Source organism: Molossus molossus, unplaced genomic scaffold (genome assembly GCF_014108415.1).
Source record: "Molossus molossus isolate mMolMol1 unplaced genomic scaffold, mMolMol1.p scaffold_m16_p_6, whole genome shotgun sequence".
NCBI lineage: Eukaryota > Metazoa > Chordata > Mammalia > Chiroptera > Molossidae > Molossus > Molossus molossus.
In genome coordinates this window covers 5,702,552-5,722,557 of record NW_023425399.1, presented here as the reverse complement: position 1 = coordinate 5,722,557, position 20,006 = coordinate 5,702,552, and positions in this window count along the sequence as shown.

Sequence of the window (20,006 nt, the reverse complement as noted above, 5' to 3'; positions counted from 1 at the left end):
TTTCAAGACGAAGAGCACTGGAACCCAGGGACCCGCTAAACGGATGGAAGGTTTAGTACCGATCTTGGTCCACGGAGGTCCTCTGATCACTCACTCCTGTCAGCCCCGCTCGGGAGTGATGCATCTATGTTCCTCACGGGCGTAAATCCCAGCTCCCCGCTTTCGTCACATGTAGTTGGATCGTTTATGCGATGACAGTCCCCAAGTGCGGAAGGGAGAGGGGAGACGCTTGACAGCCTTTCGGAGACACGGACAGTTTCCTGGCACCAAGAAAACCATCACGGGCCCAGAAAAACACACCGCGCCTTCCGGCTCCCGCTAGCGTACAAATCTGCCCACCTAAGCCCGAACGGCGATTTTATTTCAGATCGGACTTCCCTCCCCTGCTTCTCAGCTTCTGAATCATTTTTTGCTAAATGCAGTTGGGGTGGTGGTGGTCAGTTGAGAGAATTCGCTAACAGTCTTTACTTGGAGTGCCTCAGCGTTTCAGTGTAGATCATTTGGGCTTGAAATTAATTATTTGGTTCTTCTTTTGGACACGGTATGAGTAAGGATTGGTATCAGTCAGGGTTTGCCAGAGGAACAGAACCAATAGGAGAGGATTACAGATAGAAAATAGATAGATAATCAATCGATAGATAGACGCTTATTTCACGATGTTGATTTACATGATTATGGGGGCTGGAGAGTCTGAAATCTGTAGAGCAGGCCAGCAGGCTGGGAATTCTGGGACTGATGTCTTGAGATTTGAAGCAAAACGTCTTCTTTTTTAGGGAAATCTCAGTAAGACTTTTCAAAAGATTGGACGAGGTCAACCCAGATGATCAAAGACAACGTCCTTGACTTGCAGTCAACTGATTGGAAATGCTAAGCACATCTACAAAATAGTTTCATAGTAACATTTAGATTAAAGTGTCCTTGAATAACTGGAAACTAGAGCATGGCCAAGCTGACATAATACGAACCATCCCAGGATGTTTGGTTGTAACAACTAATAAAACTGGTTTGATAATAACGGCTGACACGCACGAGGGTCAGTTATACGGCTGGCTGTGTTCTAATACTTTACAGGTGTCGTTTCAGCCCAGCCTCTCTGAGCTAAAATTGGTGGAGATTGGACTTTGAACTCCTATGCCGTATTGACTGCAAGTATTTCAAAGAGGATTTATTGAATCCTGTGTTTGGATAGTCAAAGAGTAGCTCCAGCTTCAGGCATGGTTGGATCCAGGGCTCGAAAGCTGTGACTAGAACTTGATCTCTTTCTCTGTCTGCCTTGGCTTCATCACAGGAAGGTCCTCTTGGAGGGACAACTTCAGGTTTACAGCGTCTGAGACTCCAGAGGGAAGGGAGAAAAGAGAACTTTCCTTTCTTGGTAGTTCAAACAGAAGTTCTAGGATCGACTCAGATGCTTGCTTGAGTCACTTACTCGTCCCTTCACCAGTTCTCACGGTCAGGAGTGTGGATGTGGTGGACCAGGCATGCGTCCCAGCTCTACCTCCGAGGTGAGCACGGTGCCCTGCGCCTCGGAATCACGGAGTGGGGGTGTGGAAGAGCTGGTTCCTCAGGGTAAATCAGGGAGGCGAAATCAGAGGGGAAAATGCTGTTGAGCAAGAAAAACAGATGTCCCTATAGTTTTTGCCAATACAGATTAAAAATGTCTTACTTTTATGTTTTTATTTTTATTTTTTAAAGTCCTCACCGGAGGATATTTTTCCATTTATCTTCAGATAGAGTGGGAGGGAGGGAGAGGGAGAGAGAGAGAAACATGGATGTGAGAGGGACACATCGATTGGTTGCCTCCCGCATGACCCTGGGACCTAACTGCAACCGAGGTATGTGCTGTTGGTCGGGATCAAACCTGCAACTCTTTGGTCTGTAGGCTGATGCTCTAACTGCTGAGCCAAACTGGCCAGGACTACTTTTATGGTTTTAAATGTCGTAGCTGGTCTCAAAGGATTCTTCTTACTCTGAGCCCCGTCCTGTCCTCGGCTTTATTGCCTGCCCATAGCCAGCAGCTCTCAAGACGACTCCCTTCTCCTCCCTCCCTGTGCCTTTCTGCAGCCGTGTCTTTGCTCAGACCATGTCCCCCGCTGGGAATGCTTCCCCCAGACACACCATCTTCTTGCAAACACGGACTCACATTGCCCTCTTCCGTGGAGCCTACTCTGTGCTTCCTTGCACTTACTGATGTACCCCTTCGTTCCTGCGCTCATGAGCACCGATTAGGTGCCAGGTCCTGGGAGGGTTGAGGAAATGGGCTAGAACAGCCTGTCCTCACGAACCTTATCTCATGACAGTTGGTCACGAGCCTCTCAAGGGTTGGGTCTGTGCCCGGCCCATCTTTGTCTCTCTCGAACGGGCCGTGTGGCCCAAAGAAGAGGTAAGGGCACGGGGTCCTGGATGAGGCAGACCTGGGTTCCAGTCCAGTTATGCTGCCTGGACTCGGAGAATTGCTGAACTTGTCTTCCTCTCTACGGTGGGGATAATCATCCCCGTCTTGTGGGCTGGCTTTGAATATTAAATCAGTAAATGTATCTAAAGTGAGCATCATTGTATCCATCCTACCATAAGCACGCAACACAATCACAGGCAACTATATAGAACAGGTAACATATAATACATGGCCAAAGCATGCTCGGATGAGCACCTGATTGAGTTAACCATGCAGCTGTCATGGGGAGCATCTGATTGAGTTAACCATGCTGTTCCCTTGGGGTGGGGCGGAAACCGTTTCCATGGTGTTCCTTCTTTCAAAGTGAAAACCTTGAATTTTAACACAAAGATTAAAAAAAAAAAGAACCCTTGAAATGTTGTGCTAACACTATAATTTAAAAGCAGTAACTCTTACTCCCTAAAACAACTTTCTAAGCAGAAGGTGGTTGCCGCGGAGGGGGAGTTGCTGGGGATCTCACAGTTCTTCACAATCCACACTCTTCTCTTGGAATAAATTTTCCTTCCGTAATGGAGTCAGGGTTCGGGACTCCTTTCAAGAATGGGGAGGGGGGTGAAGAGGAGAAACATCTGCAACAAAAATAAATAAATTAAAAATAAAAAAGAATAGGTAAGGAAGCAAAGTTAGCATTTTTCTCCCTCCGTCCATGTAACGATTAATGGAATGGTTAACTGCCTTCTCAGATTAATGACCCATTTGCCCAAGGGCTCAGGATCAGCCTTTCAGTGTGATTTCCTGCCAAGTGATGCAGCCTCCCAACATCTGGAGACCTGGATTCAAATCCGAGCTGAAGTCCGAAAGAAAAGCGGATTTGATGGTCCCTCGCTCGCCCTCATCAGCGAATTCATCAGAGTCCACAGGGTCTCCGGGGAGGCTCAGGTCCTCCCGGTGGAGGCCAGAGGGGAAGCCTGTGAGCTGAGCGAGGCGAGGGGAGAAGGTTGCCTGTGCCCCAGGAGACGGAGGCGGAGATGCTGGCTGCAGCCCTTTAGCACAGCTCACCAGCGAGACAGCCCGATTTTCCGTCGGCGGGGGCTGGGGAATAAGCGGTTTATTCCTGCGGCGGGTGCCCTTCAGCAGGGCTGCGTGCGTTCCACATTCATACCAGGGATACACTCAACAGCGGGCTGCATCGGCCAGTGTGGCTCAGAGGTTGGAGCATCGGCCTGCGGACCAGAGAGTCCCGGGTTCGGTTCCCGCTGGGGGCACGTACCCCCCAAAACAAAACAAAACAAAAACGGCTGCTGACCAAAGGAATGTTTGCCATTTAGCGGTGCTTTCAAAGACCAGGAAACCCCCTCATAAGCCTAAGGGATGTAGACGCACACATATAGGTGTACGTATCTCCAAGTCCCAAGTGTGTGCGGTAATCATCTCTGGGGAAGGAAGGAGGGAAAACGTATGAGCAGTAAAGCTTAAGGCCGACCGAGAATGTATTCTCTTTAAAAGAGAAAGATAAAAAGAGAGTTAAAGAAAAAATAAAAGTATCCTCAGTACTTCTAAATCTCAGAGGTGTGTATGTAGTTGTGAAATTTGCTTCTGTGTGCTTGACATTTTTTATATAACCTGTCAGAGAAATGAATCGGCAAGAGAATTTTGTGAACGTTGGAAGCCTAACACCTGCCATTATTTTAGAACTTCTGGAAAGTAGGCGGTGTACTCCCCAGCGTAGTAATAACTGCAGGCCTTGCATCTACATCAGCCATGAAAATAGGTCCTGGCCCGGCAGGGGTTGGAAATGGGGAGTCACCATGAAGAGAAGCAGCTGGCGGGTCTCAAGTCCCTCATGACCCCAGGTCTCAGGAGAAGCCTGTGTCCGGTAGTGGAAGTCTTCCCGTCACAGGGTTCTGCTGGACGCCTTTCCTGGTCCACCCTCCTCTCTTTCCGTCTGACTATCCTTGAGTCGGGACATCAGTCTCTCCTGCCTTTGGAGTCCGACTCGGGGTGAAATGTCCATCATCTGTTCTCCTGAACCCCCAGCTTGCTGCCTGCTGATCTGGGGCCTCTCAGCCTCCATAACTATGGGAGCCAATCCCTTATTTTAGATATAGCTTTAGACACCTAGAGACCTATGTACCTAGACATACATATTTTTATATACAAATTATTCCTTATGATAGGTGGGTAGGTAGGTAGATAGAGCTCCTATTGGTTCCATTTCTCTGGAAAACTCAAGACTAATGGACCTTCCGTTCTGCAATGTTATCATGAGAATAATTTCTAAAATATTGGGTTTTTGGAAATAAATATATTTATGGTTAAAAAATTAGAAAGTATCGAAAAGCAGTAGAGAAGATAAAAGTTACTTACATTTTCAACTTCACAAAATAAGAGTTACTATTTTAAATTTTTTAAAATTTATTTCTTTATTGATTTTAGAGAGAGAGGAAGGGAGAGGGAGAGAGATAGAAACATCGATGAGAGAGAACATTGATTGGCTGCCTCCTGCATGCCCCCCACTGGGGATTTGGCCCACAACCTGGGCATTGTCCTGACTGGGAATTGAACTGGCGACCTCTTGGTGTATGGGTCGATGCTCAACCACTGAATCACACTGGCCGGGCTAAGTACACCCATCCAAATATTCTTTCTTTCTATCTATCTATCTATCTATCTATCTATCTATCTATCTATCTATCTATCTATCTATTTATCTATCTATCATCTGTCTGTCTTTTACCTCCCTACCTACCTATCTATACTGGGTTGAGTAGTGCTCCCCCTAAATTTGTGTCCACTGAAAACTCAGAATGTGATCTTTTCGGGAACAGTATTTGCCAATGACTTAATTACCTTGGATGAGGTCGTACTTGATCAGGTTCCTAAGTTCAATGACTAGTGTCCTTATAAGAATAGGGGAAGACACACAGAGAAAAGAAGGCCACGGATGGCTTCACGGATGGCTAGCAGCCACTGAGAGCTGGGACAGAGGCCGGTGGACTGCCCCTCAAAGCCCCCAGAAGGACACCCCGCCAGCACCTTGGCTTTGTCTTTCTGGCCCCCAGAACTGCAAGCGAGTGCGTTTCTACTGCTGTAAGCCTCCTGGGCTGCAGTGATTTGTTATGGCAGCCCTAGGATGTTACCCATCCACATAGACTGAAAAATGAGAAGGAGACTCTGTTGTGTAGGGCATCTCTTTTGTAGCTAGTTTTTAGTTAAGGTGCTTAAAACGCCTTTCTGTGTCATTTAATCTTCTTCTGTAATGTAATTTTTGATTTCGCAATACTTTGTTTTATAGGTACATTATGTTATTTATCAGTGTTCTATTATGGTTTGGGGCTTTTAGGTTTTCCTTAGTTTTTATTATTATTATTAAATATACTACCACGGTGGGTGTTCTCCTAGCTAAATATTTGAGCTGAATATTCGTAAGTTTTCCTTAGGGTAAAGTCTTAGCAGTTAGATTTCCACAAGAGCCAGGTACGCAGGGACCTTGTCTGCCTGGCTCTCTGCTGGGTCTATCAAAGAGTGTCGGACCCATAATAGGAAAATTGTTCATTTATTTCTGCCTGCTGGGTAAAGTAAAAAGTAAAACTGAAAGGGTATGTACATTTTTACAGCTTTGGGGATATATTGTCAAACCGTATATCAGATAATTTTTCAAGTGTCAAACTAAGGGAATGAATTTTTTCCTAGGTGAACTCATGGCAATGTAACTCTAGCACTTTTATTTTATTTCATTTTGGTCCCAAAGTCCTCTCCTACTCAATAATTACTTTATGAGTCTGGAAGTAGTTTGATATGCAGGCCTCCTGACTTAGTTATTTGAGGCTACCCATGATGTCATCGATTTTTGGATGTTGTATCCTCTCTGGCACAGATCATACCTCATACATTCAATTAGCTCATATTTAGAGTGTAGGCACAGGAGAGTGAGATTACTCAACAACTTGGCACTGGTTTTGATTTGAGTCATACTTACATTTTAAAAGTAATGGTTATGGGTCATCATTCAATGAATACTTCCGTACATTATCAGACATAATAGTGAAAGAGGAAAGGAAATCTGTAGTCATAAGGATGAATTCATCACTAACTACTGAAAACTGTTCTAATTGTTTCCCCCAAAGAGCAGGTGGCTTCCTTCCTTCAACCAACTGTTGAGAAAAGAAATATATTTGAATGATAAGGAACATGAAATTAAGTTCACCCTTGTAACACGTACAAAAAGATAGTTTTGGTAAAAGCCCCAGTCTAGACAAAATTCTTTGTGTAATTTTTTAGTGGTTGTTCTAGAAATTGCTATCTATCTATCTATCTATCTATCTATCTATCTATCTATCTAGATATCTTTTAACAATCTATTTGGAATAAATTTTTACCACTTTACATGGAATGTAAATTATTTTATTTTATTTTTTTTATTAATTAATTATTGCTACAGATATTTCTCCCTTTTCCCCCACTGATTCTCCCCTCCCCCTCCCTTTCTGCCCTGTCCCCAGTTTGTTGTCCATGTCCATTGTTCATGCATACATGCATATAAGTTCTGTGGTTATCTCTCTCCCACCACCCCCTCTTCTGGGGATTGTCAGTCTATACCCCACTTCCACATCTCTGAGACTACCCCATTCCTCAGACTGTTATGTTCATTATATTCCACAAATAAATGAGATCATATGATACTTGTCTTTCTCTGTTTGGCTTGTATCACTAGAATGATACTTTCCAGGTCCTTCCATGTCGTCTCAAAGGATAAGAGATCTTTCTTTCTTACAGCTGTATAGTACTCCACTGTGTATATGTACCACAGCTTTTTGATCCATTCGTCTACTGATGGACACTTGGGCTGTTTCCAGATCTTAGCTATTGTAAATAGTGCTGCTACAAACATGGGCATACATATATTCTTTCTGATTGGTGTTTCAGGCTTCTTAGGGTATATTCCTAGAAGTGGGATCACTGGGTCAAATGGAAGTTCAATTTTAATTTTTTGAGGTAACACCATATTGTTTTCCATAGTGGCTGCACCAGTCTGCATTCCTACCAGCAGTGTATTAGAGTCCCCTTTTCTCCACACCCTCGCCAACACTTGTTGTTTGATAATTTGTTGATGGCGGCCATTCTGACAGGTGTGAGGTGATACCTCATTGTTGTTTTAATTTGCATCTCTCTGATGATTAGTGATGTTGAGCATTTCTTCATATGTCTCTTAGCCATTTGTATGTCCTGTTTGGAGAGGTGTCTATTTAGGTCCTCTGCCCATTTTTTAATTGGGTTCCTTGTCTTCCTTTTGTTGAGTTGTATGAGCACTCTCTCTATATATTTTGGAAATTAACCCCTTATCTGATATATCATTGGCAATTATGTTCTCCCATACGGTGGGTAGACTTTTCATTTTGATGGTTGTATCTTTCGCTGTGCAGAAGCTTTTGAGTTTGATGTAGTTCCATGTGTTCATTTTCTCCTTTGTTTCAAATGCCTTAGGTGATGTATCAGTGAAAATTCTGCTGCATATGATGTCTGAAATTTTGTTGCCTACAGTTTTTCATCTAGGATTTTTATGGATTCATGAATCACATTTAAGTCTTTTATCCATTTGAGTTTATTCTTGTGTAGGGTGTAAGTTGATGGTCTAGTTTCATTTTTCTGCATGTAGCTGTCCAATTTTCCCAGCACCATTTATTAAAGAGGCTGTCCTTACTCCACTGTATGCTCTTGCCACCTATGTCAAATATTAACTGAGCATATGGCCTTGGGTCCATTTCAGGGTTCTCTGTTCTATTCCACTGGTCTATATGCCTGTTCTTGTGCCAGTACCAGGCTGTTTTGATTACAGTGGCTTTGTAGTATAACCTGAAATCTGGTAATGTGATCCCTCCAACTTTTTTGTTTTTTTTTTTTTTAAGATTGCTGTGGCTATTCGCGGTCTTTTTTGGTTCCATATGAACTTTTGAATACTTGTTCTAATTCTGTGAATTATGCCTGGAATGTAAATTTTTGACAACCACATAGGTTCTTGTACCCTGCCCATTTTATATTAGTTGCCTTATATATAACGTTTATTTACATTGAAAATGCCATCAGACAGTATTATAACTTTTACTTTCATCATGCAAACATATTTTAAAGAGCCTGAGAGGAAAGGCATAATGAGGCGTATTTATGTAAACATTTACCATTTCTGTTCCTCTTTCTATAAAAAAGCCACTTGAAATAGATGTTAGGAAAGACTTAATAGAGTTGCCCCTTAAATGATCTAGAACAAGTATGAAGAGTTTTTATCACTCAGGATTTTCAGTTGCAGGCAATAGAAACGATCACGTATTTGTTTTAACAGAAAGGGAGCTACTAGGAGATACCAGGTAGCTCACAGATTCTCTGGGAGGGTCTAAGAAATAGGCCTGGAGCTTATGCAGCCGGAAACAGTGCTACAAACTAGTCCTTTGGAGACACAGCTGTCACAGCTGTGGCAGGGACACACCAGTCTGTATGACCAATGCTACCAGTGGTGGCCCTGGGATGCTGCTGCTAAAACCACTATTTGCTGCCCCCTGGAGAATGGATGTAACTAGTGTTTTTTAGTTCACTTGCCTTCCTTGTGTTACTAATTTGTTCCTTATCATATTATTTTGATTCAAAATCTGGAGTGGATGTGCCTGAATGGCATAGCTTAGAACAGGTATTCTAGCACGTCATAGCTGCAAGAGAATCTAGCAAAGAAAGTATTTGGCATTTTCAGCTTCTATAATGGAGAGAAAGCTCTGAGGCATAAGGTAGGGAATATTCCATGAACAGAGAAATGGAAGCTAAAAAAAAAAAAAAAAGACAAATTTTATTAGACTCAAGCTTTGAGTTGATATCCTTCTACTTACAATGTACATGGTCTTGGCAGGATGCGTTACTTTTCTACAAGTTTTTCTAAGCATCAGCATTCTATAAAATGGTAAGTTTTCACTTAGCGTGATACTCTCCAGGTCCATCTATGCTGTTGCCAAAGGTAAGATTTCCTTCTTTTTTTATGGCCAAGTAGTAGTATTCCATTGTGTAAATGTACCACAGTGTTTTTACCCACTCATCTACTGATGGACACTTGGGCTGTTTCCAGATCCTGGCTATTATAAATAACACTGTAGGGAATATAAGGGTGCTTACATTCTTCTGAATTTGTGTTTTGGTTTTCTTCAGATATATTCCCAGAAGTAGAATCACTGGATCATAAGGTAGTTCTGTTTTTATTTTATTTTTTTGTGGTAACTCTGTATTGCTTTCCACAGTGGCTGCACCAATCTGCATTCCCACCAACAGTGCACGAGGGCTCCCTTTTCTCCACATCCTTGTCAACAGTTGTTTGTTAATTTATTGATGATAACAATTCTGACAGGTGTCAGGTGATACTGTGGTTTTAATCTGTGCTTCTCTGATGATTAGTGACATTGAGCATCTTTTCACTTGTCTATTGGCCATCTGTATATCTTCTTTGGAGAAGTGTCTATTCAGATCCTTGGCCCATTTTAAAAGTGGATTATTTGTTTGGTGTTGACTTGTAGAAGTTCTTTATAAATTTTAGTAATTAATCCCATATCTGATGTATCATTGGCAAATGTGTTCTCCCACAGTGGGTTTTCCTTACGTTTTGTGGATGGTTTCCTTTGCTGTGCAAACGCTTTTTAGTTTGATATAGTCCCATTTATTTATTTTTTTCTTTTGATTCTCTTGCTCTAGGAGATAGATCAGAAAAGAATGTTGCTACGAGAAATGTCTGAGGAAGGGAACAAAAGAGCTTAAAGAGATAAAGTGGACGTCGGGCAGGGCTGGGCGGGGTCTCTCCTGGATACTGGGTTTAGGGACACCCTCTTCGTGGAGATGGCTTTGGAGCCGAGCCCGCATGTGCGATGAAAAGCCCAGTGCATCACAGGGAGGGAAGGCTCTTCTCAGTGTAGAGGAAGCCAGAGCGAAGGGGCTAAAGCAGAAACACATTTGAAAAATTGGGGTACCTCTCAATCATGGCAGCCCAATACGCTCATGGGAATAATGGGTTGATGAATAAATGTCGCTGGGGACCCGGACGATGCACAACAAACCATGCTGAGGGCGGGGACATGAGAATGAGCCTGTTACAGTCACATTGAGAGGAGCTGGCGAAGTCGTCGAGGGGACAAGCGTGTGTAAATAACTGCAGTGAACAAATGAGGGCGGGCTTCAGGGAGGGGGAGGGGGAGTGTTTATTAATGTCAGGATTTCAAATCCGAATGTGTTTTCCTGGGACAAAAAAGGTCACTTCTAAGTTCTTTCCTGGGATGACACTGAGAAGTTCCTCGGGGGTTTGGGGTTAAGAAATTGGGAGGAGAAAACGCTTTAAACCTGCCATCTGCTCAGCACTCTCACGCCCACTAGGGGCGGGTGGAAGGGACTGCAACTGACTGCCTTCCAAAAATAGAAATGCCACACGTGTGTAACCCAGTGAGCACAGCTTGCTCTGTTTCTTAAGATGTAGCTAAGACCGACACCCCACGAGACCTTTCTGCGTCCTGGGAGTGTCTCAGGTTGCTGCAATATTTCTGTAAATGGGGGGGGGGGGTGTCTTATGTTCCACATTGGCATCTGTGCTTGATACCTGTTTCTGCTAAGGTCCCAGCAGGACCTGCTGTTTTCAATACCTGTGTCAGTCAGCTGTCTCCCAAGAAATAGGATGAATAGGATGCATTTCTACTCCGGCTAGTTTTTAGTAAGACAGTTTCCAGATTCTGTTCATCTCTCTCTCGCTCTCTCTCTCTCGTTCTGCATCTTCCTATTTAGAAATTGCCCCTCATCATTTGTAATGAAATAGCTAGCATCATTTCTGTGAAATTCAGAAAAGTTCTATTTAAAACCAGGGTATTTGTGTTGATGATATTTATAAAGTTGCGTAACACAAGTTAAAATACAAAAACTTTCATATGTCTGGACCCTGGTTCATATATTGATTTATCTTGCATTTTTTTGTATTTGGTGATCTGATGGCTTTGAGGTTTTTCTATTTGTTGAAAAGCTTTGAATCATTCCAATATTAAATTTTGTATTTTCTTTTCCTTGGTGAAACCAGCAAAATGAAAATGTCATTGTTTATTGAGCCGCAGATATAAATCTCAACTCCTATAAGATTCTGGAATGAGAGATCTTATTCAGAGATATTTTGCTCCAATAATAACCTTTTTCTGGAGTTATTATATATAAATTTCTCCTCACCTCTGATTCAAAACATTTAATGCTCCAAGAAATAAGTAGGCTGTTGCTTTTTATTGTTGTTGTTAATTCTCACCTGAGGATATTTTTTTCATTGATTTTTAGAGACAGTGGAAGGTAGGGAGAGAGAGAGAGAGAGACAGAGACAAAGAGAGATACAGACAGACAGACATCGATTGGTCGCCTCCTGCATAACCCCGACCAGGGCCAAGGATCAAACCTGCCCTTGACCAGGAATCAAACCTGCGACCCTTTGGTCTGAGAGCTGATGCTCCAACCACTGAGCAAACCAACCAGGGCAGGCTGTTGCTTTAAAATAAAAGTACACTATGACCCCAGTAGTCAATAAGATTAACAAACGTATTTACAGTTAATTCATTTGTTTCAATTCTCAGAAAAATTAACCAGAATGACTTGGCATTACCACACTGAACCTTCCCAGTCATAGAATCTTGAATCATTTTCAAGTAAATATAATGAAAATATCATTCCTTAGCCACACTTTTTCTCTAATTTTAAAGTAGCAGTGATATTTACACACGTGTTTACTGCTGACAAAGCCTGAACACCTTGTCTAAAACCTTTTGTTCGAGGGGAAATGAAATCATTACAACCCGGACCCTTCATCTCCCTCTAGAACTAACCAGCATGGGGACATCTCTGTGCAGCAAACGTTTCTTTGACAATTCCTGTATTGACTTTATTATTAAATTGTGAAGTACATGTTTCTGAATATTGGCTACCATTTGTAATAACACGATCTAATTGTTAGATGTGGTGACATAATTTATAGCTATAGTCACCTGACTTCCATGGAGAGAAACCGTGTTTGCAAATGAGAAAGCTCATTATTGTAAGTGTGCCAATTCTCCCAAATTAGTCTATAAATTGACATTTTAGCTGGAATCACCCTGAACAGTATTTCCCAGCAACCCTAACACATACATTATGAAACTCATTGGGAAGAATAAAGAGAGGTCTAACGCTCTTTAACGAAAAGAAGATGCCAGGGCTTTTTCCAAGGCATAGTAATTACATGGTTAAACCTAATAGTTAATGGTTAAACTTCCCTGGAGTTCTTGCGTCTGACTTAGGCCTTCGATGCTGAAGGACTAGAAAGAGGTAGATGAGGGACTGAGGACTTGGAGCGAGCGGGACATATGTGGAGGCAGTGTGCATGGTGACATCTGTGACCCTTCCCCTTGACCATGGCATTGGTTCCAAGACGCACCCGAAGCTTCCCACGCACAGGCGTGGTGTTGATACCAGTCAGAGCTGCTGCGAGTCAGGAGGGGAGAGGACCCTCTCTTTTTTCCGTTAGTAGAATTCTTGATTCTGAACACCTAGGGATGTCCTTGTACACATGCTCAGCTACTGCTCCCTTTATCATTAGCAATCGAAAGCGACCCTTACTTGGCATTGGAGGTCCCCCCTCAGAGGGAGCCCCACCCCCAGAAGTGCTCCGGGAGCTGAAGCAGCCGGCCGTGCTCTGCTTCTCGGACCCGGACCAGCAGGTCTCGTGCTGGAGCCTGGCTGACAATTCTGATGACGATGTGGGGAGCAGAGTGCAATCCAGCATGTTCCCGCACGCTTTTATTGGCTCTGCAATTTTTACAACTCATAAAAGCTGTTTTGTCAGTAAAAGAAGCCGGCGCAACAGGGAACAGATAATTATGTAATCAGGCATTATTTCCCAGGGTCTAATAACCATAACCTGGTTTAACTAGTACACATTATAATATCAATAAAGCCCTGGTCCTCTGTGGTGTGTTTTTCAGATCTCCCCCTGTTGGGACAGGTGACAGGTGTTGGAAAAGGTCAGCGTTGCTGCCAGTGCCCCGTGATGAAGAGCCACAGAATGACAATCTTGCTGCGTCAGGGACTATAAACCTCCTAAATTGAATTGTAAAAGTTTATAACTAATAAAGAAACTCTTTTAGGTGATTTTAATGTTCTTTGGTCGTTTGAAATATTCCACAGATGGAAACAGATGGTGAGGTCAGGAGGTGGATGAGTTTCAGCATCGTAAAAGGCAGATGCATTGTTCTCCGTGTGAGAGATGTAGCGATTTAGTCACACTGACATTATAGGTCACGATCCGATTCTATGAAGAGCCGATGCTTTGACGTGACAACGGAAATAAAGAAGGGGCTGAGGCTTCTGTTGGAGAAAAGGGGAGGAGCATAGCCAACAGATCTCCTTTTGGTGAAATACATATCTATTTCTTCTTTTCTCCTTCAGATGACCTTGGCCAGTTCCTGTCTTGCAATGGGTCACGTGCAATTTGCCTGAGCAAAGGATGGGAATTCACTATTAGCAAAGAGGAATTTTAAAAAGAAGATTGATTTCTAGGAAGACAAATGTGTTAGGTGGCAAGATTATTTTTTGCCATGTATTTTTTATTACATTTGTTGAGGTGACATTGGTTAATAAAACTATATAGGTTTCCAGTGTACAATTCTGTAATGCATCATCTGTATATTGCATCGTGTGCCCACCACCCAAAGTCAAGTCTCCTTCTGTCCCCGTATATTGACCCCTTTACCATTTACTATGTCTCCACCCCCTTCCCTTTGGTAACCACAATACTGTCGTCTGTGTCTATGAATTTTTGTTTATTCTTTGTTGCTTTCAGTTTTACATCCCACATATAAGTGACATCATATGGTTCTTGGTACATACATACGATGGAATACTCTCAGCCCTAAGGAAGGATGAAATACTGTCATTTGCCACAACATGAATAGTCCTGACGATATCATGCTATGGGAAATGTCAGAAGGAGAAGGTCTACACTGAAAATGTCCTGAGGGCAGATTCTCGGTCTTTCATTTTGGAGTCATTTACTCATTCATTTAAAATATAAATTCGTCAATACCTACTACGCGCCTGGCATTTGTCTAGAACAGCCTATATCAATGAACAAAATAGAAAAAGAACAGTCCCTTTCCTTATGGAATTTACACTGAAGTAGGATGTCTGAAAAAAAAAAAAAGAGCTCAGTGAATTAGTGTGTTATTAGAAATAAAACAGCATATTCAAAAGTGAAAAGTGTGGTAGGAAATGGAAAAGGGAAGCAGACCAGATGCGTCAGGGGAGCCAAGGGGCAGCGTGGGGTCCCCTAGAAAAGAGCCCCTGTTGCGTTCGTATGTTTCTTGCAGATCTTTCTGTGATAGTGCCACTCACGCATATATTTTGACCAATGGTAGGTTTTTGGTGATTACTCAGCCTTATTTACTATCTTTGGTTCAATCAGCAATATGTCATGAGAATAGTTTACGTCAAGGGCTATTTTGCTAACATGTAAATAAATAAACATGGGGGGCTGCTCACGGGAAAGGGAAGGGTTGAGCATACTTGCGTATCTGGACGAAGAGCGTTCCCGGGAGGAGGAGGGTCCAGGGCAAAGTTATGAGTGGGCATGTGCCCCCCGTGTCTGAGAAGCACCAGGAGGCCCCTTTGTCTGTGGAGGTGTGAGCCAGCTGAGGAGAAGGAGGGGTAGCAGAGAGTGGGTAGGAGGTGCTGGGGCATGAAGGTCAGTGTCAGAACTTTAGATCCTTCTTTGGAGGGTGTTACATAGAGAAGTGACATGATATGACTTGGGGTTAAAAAGGAACCCTCCTGAAGAGATATCTGTACCCTGTATTCATGACAATGTTATTTACAGTAGCTAAGACAGGTAAACAACCTAACTGTCCACTGACAGGTGAATGCATAAAGAAAACGTGAGCTATATATAAATACATACAAATAAATCAAATGCTAAGTGAAATATGTCAGACGGAAAAAGACAAATACTGTCTGATGAGCTAATATGTGGCATCCACACAACAGAACTCATAGAAATAGAGAACAGACGGGTGGCCTGAGGTTGACCAACTGAACTCTGTGTACTAGGGTTTGGCTTCCCAGCCAGGGAAGGAGAAATGGCTACTGCTCGTGGGGTAGTAGAATATAATTCGTCCCGCATGTGAGTTGCACATACCATTTTCACTTTTCTGATAGCCACTAAAAAAGAAAGAAACAGGTTTCACTAATTTCAATTATATATTTTGTTTAACCCCAAATCCAAAGCATTATCATGTCAACATACAATCATTATAAAGATTATTCGTGAAGTAATTGACATTTGCTTGTTCTAAGTCTTTGGGATCCAGTGTGAATTGCACACTTCAGCACAGTGCTACATCGGTCCATGCTACATTGTTCTGTGCTACACTATTTTGTGCTACATTGGTCCATGCTACATTGTTCCATGCTACATCGTTCCATGCAATGACATCAGCCACCTGGGGCATGGAGGAGGGTGGGGGTGAGTTCACTCATTTTTGCAGCAGCTCCCTGATCAGACAGGATGTCCTGAAGGGTCATTTCAGCGGGGCCTGCTTCCTGGCCCTTCAGAGTTTCCTCCGGTCTTGCCAAGTCCTTTCCAAGGTATGCCATCTCCAGAGAGCATTTCATTAGCTTCGAATAGAGCTTCTTTCGCTCAGGTTGCTGGAGTCATTTCCTGTCACCTGTACTCACAGAAAGCTGTTACTCAATGTGCTTTTGCTAGAAGGGGGTCCTTCCTCATGAAAACCACATGAGATTTCTCTTCAGTGATGACTGATTTGTTTATTCCACAATAGAAATGTTATCTGACCAGAGGCAGGGTTTTCTAGAAAGATCGTTCCTATATTGTGATCTCCCAAAAGGCAGAACTGGGTTTATAGTTCTTTTGTGTGACATCCAAGATGAGTGATTAATAGGTGCCTTGAGCTAGAATGCAAACTAAATTTCATTGCATTTTGCCTACAAAGCTTTCTTTGTACTTGTGTGAGTTCCTTTTCGAGGTTTCGCTTCTTCCTGTAAGTTGGGTCTTCTTTAAGGCAGTGGTCACTGTGTTGGCTAGATCTTACTTCATTCCTCAGGCATAAAAACCTCACACCCTTGTCGGCGGGAAAATTTAGACTATTAGAATCTCTTCCTTTCATTTATGTCTTTACAAACACACAGAAGGTTTGTGTTAATATCTTTATAATGCAAATGCTAGAAACACATTTCTTCAAGTTTACAAGGAAGTCATGCAAAGGGACGTGTAGTTATGGCCCCAATACCTGATTTTATTAACTCCAGTGGAGTGTCCCATTGATTTGGGCTATGGTCACGAAGTTACTGTTTAATTTTTACCTAATTAAAATAGAAAAGAGAAGTGCCGAAGTCAGCCCTATGCCTCTAAAGCAATGCTGGTTGGGATTTGAGACTGAGTTTCCGGGCTTGTGCAGATGTGCGCACCCTCATGGCCAAATCTCCTTCCAGATGCGAACAGGCATCCAGTGCAAACTGATGGGGGCGAACCTGGCAGCGCCCACGCAGTGGCCACTGAAGGCACGTGTGTTCTCTGTCATCCACGCCGCTTTTAGGATGGCGATGCTAGGCGAGAGGGAAGAGCAAGCTATTCGCGAGCGTACACTTTAAACTGAGACCCGAATTCAGGTCTGGAATCTGCCACATCCTGGCTATGTGACGACTGGGAAGTTGTTTACATTCCCAGAGCCTTAGTTTCATCATCTACAAATGAGATACTTGATATGTCTATTTCCTTCACATGGTAAGTTCACGATAAATTATAACTTGTGATTTGGCCACTAACATGTTTCCATGATTCTGAGTCCTTTCTATTCATGAGAGCGCATACCCTATACTGTATTTAAAGCATCTTAATAATTACGTTAGTTTCACCTGTCTAGAGCCAGCTGTTTGCTTTGTAAGAGTACAAGAGTTGTGATCTGAAACCACAGCAAATCATATAACCCACCATTTGCTAAACTGTTTTGAGAGCACACCCTCACTGTCAGATGTGACAAAATGGGACACCAAGGAAATGTTTTGTGTCCAAACAGGATTGGGAAAACCTTGGTGGACAAAAGTCAAGTTCCTGTCTTGATTGCAGGACTTTTCAGAGTCTTTACTATACAAGCATGCGTTGTGACTTCCCAGAGGTAACTGTGGAGGCAGAGTTTTCTAACTTATTTGACCAATAAACACATTATCCCGGGGTGAGGGTTATCCAGGAGACACGTGGAGAAGGGATGGCATTGCGGTTTTACCATCCACCTGCCAAGTGGCATAAGGTGTGATCACAGCAGACAACCCACCTTGCCCAGAGCAGCTATTATGCACACAATCTACTTGCTCTTAAAAGCTGGACTTTTTCTCCTCCAAATGGAGTCGCAGCCTATGAGGGAGAGACAAGTGGCCGCCCCACTGTTCACGCATCTGCTCTGTCTGTAAATGTCGGGGAAGACCATAAAGAGAAATCGGAATTCCTGCAGCAATAAATATGCAAATACATATTTTCTCCAAATATGGCTAGGGCATCATTGCCCCCCTTTAGCCCCTCAGGGTCCCCATCCAGGTTGGAATCTGTTGACAAAGCGTTTTAAAGCCACCCAGCTGACCTTTCCGCTTCTGCATGTAGCAATCTGTTCACCAGATTCCCAGGGAGCTTGGACGAGAGCTCTCTCCACACACTCCCTCCTCCCTCGCTCTCGCCTTCCCTGTCTCCGGCTCTCTCTTCCTCCTTCCTTTTCCCGGTTTCTTCTTCCCTGGCAGTCTTGCCACTCGATGGGCAAATCCAAACTCACGTAGTCACCTGCCTTCTCTGCACCAGAACTTGCTCAACCCCACTCTGCGTCATTGGCTCATTTCTTGAAATTCTTTATCCACATCTAAGCCTTTGTGCCCAGCTACCACTGACGCCAGAGGAGGTTCGCCTGCACAGGAGTGAGGTCCAGGTCTTCATGCGGGACGTGTTCTAGTTTGCTCCAGGCTTCTGTGCCCGAGTGCGTGTCCGGACAACCATTCCATGCGTCCCTCACGGCCGAGAAGTGCCGTGGTGCTTCCCTTAGGGAGTATGGACACGCTTGGCGCTCAGAGCTCACGCGGAAGGTCAGAGAGGACCGTTTTCAAGGTCTGCATGGTGCTCCTTGGGCAACATTTCTCCAGCCTCTTGTGCATGCCTTGTATTTAATATTATGCACATTTCAGGATCCTAATGGGGACGGTTACTCAGGCGAGACATGGTCATAGATTCAAACTTGTGGGGGTAATCTGAGCTTTGCAAAACTGAGGCAGAGTTCGGGGTGCAACGTGGACAAAGGATACGTGGTATGAGTTTCCCTCTGTATTGTCCCCACACCCCCTGGGGCACTCCCAAGGCCCAGGGGAATGGTTGGCACATAGTGAGACCCTGGTAACTGCTTGTTTAAGGAACAAATAGGCATCTTCAAAGAGGCTGCAGCCATGGACGCTTGCCCTCTGTTTCTCTGTGGGATCCCCTGTCATGGCTAAGTGATCCACGAGACCTGAGCACTGGGCCAGGTCAGCCCTGTCTCATTGGTGTGGCTCTGTGCAGGCTGCTGAGTCTGTCTGCGCCTCGCCTCCCCCCTCTCCGCGGTGGAGACAGTGATGCTACATCACACTCCATGCGGTGACCGAGTGAGATGACGTGGGACACACCTTTGCCTAGCAGCTGGGACAGGGAGCACTCAGTACAGGACTGTGACTAGAAACCGCCGATCCGATTGGTTGAAATTGGACACACCCCAGGGCGAGCGGCATGTAATAGGCTGCTACGTAACCAGATGCGGTCTGTTTATAAATGCAGGTATCGGGTCCAAATGAAAAGGGGGCACTGCATCACATGCTGTAGCGCTGGCCCGCGCCCCGCCCCCATCAGGGCAGTAGCTGATAGTCTGGCTCATTGAATGCCTTATACACAATTATTTCAGAGTGTGGCTCGGGGTCAATAGTTCTCAGCCAGGGACAATTTCCCTCATTGCTCCCACCCCAGGACATTCACAATAGAGAGTTAATTTTGGTGGTCATCACTGGGCAGGAGGCGGAGGGGTGTGTTATTTGCTTTTAGTGGATGGGGGCCAGGGATGCTGCTAAACACCCTACAGTGCCCAGGAGGGGCTCACGACACTGAATGAGCATAGTGCCCACATTGAGAAACTCTGCTCTAGATTTTTGGTATTAAAGAGAGATATATATATATTTTATTAATTTTTTTTAGAGAGAGAGGAAAGGAGAGGGAGAAGATAGAAACATCGATGAGAGAGAACATCAACTGGCCACCTCCTACACGCCCCCCAGTGAGGATTGGGCCTACAACCTGGGCATGAGCCCTGGCCGGGAATCGAACCGGCGACTTCTTGGTGCGTGGGTCGACGCCTAACCACTGAACCACACCAGTTGGGCTAGAAATAACTTTTTAAAGGCTGTTAGCATCAGCAGTCCTAGAAGATAAGTGGTTTCTAAAATCACTTTCAGAATTTGAACAAGGGTTAAGTTCCATGGCTCAGTTTGGCTGTGAGAACTGGGTAACAGATCATTTTGGGGACCCCAG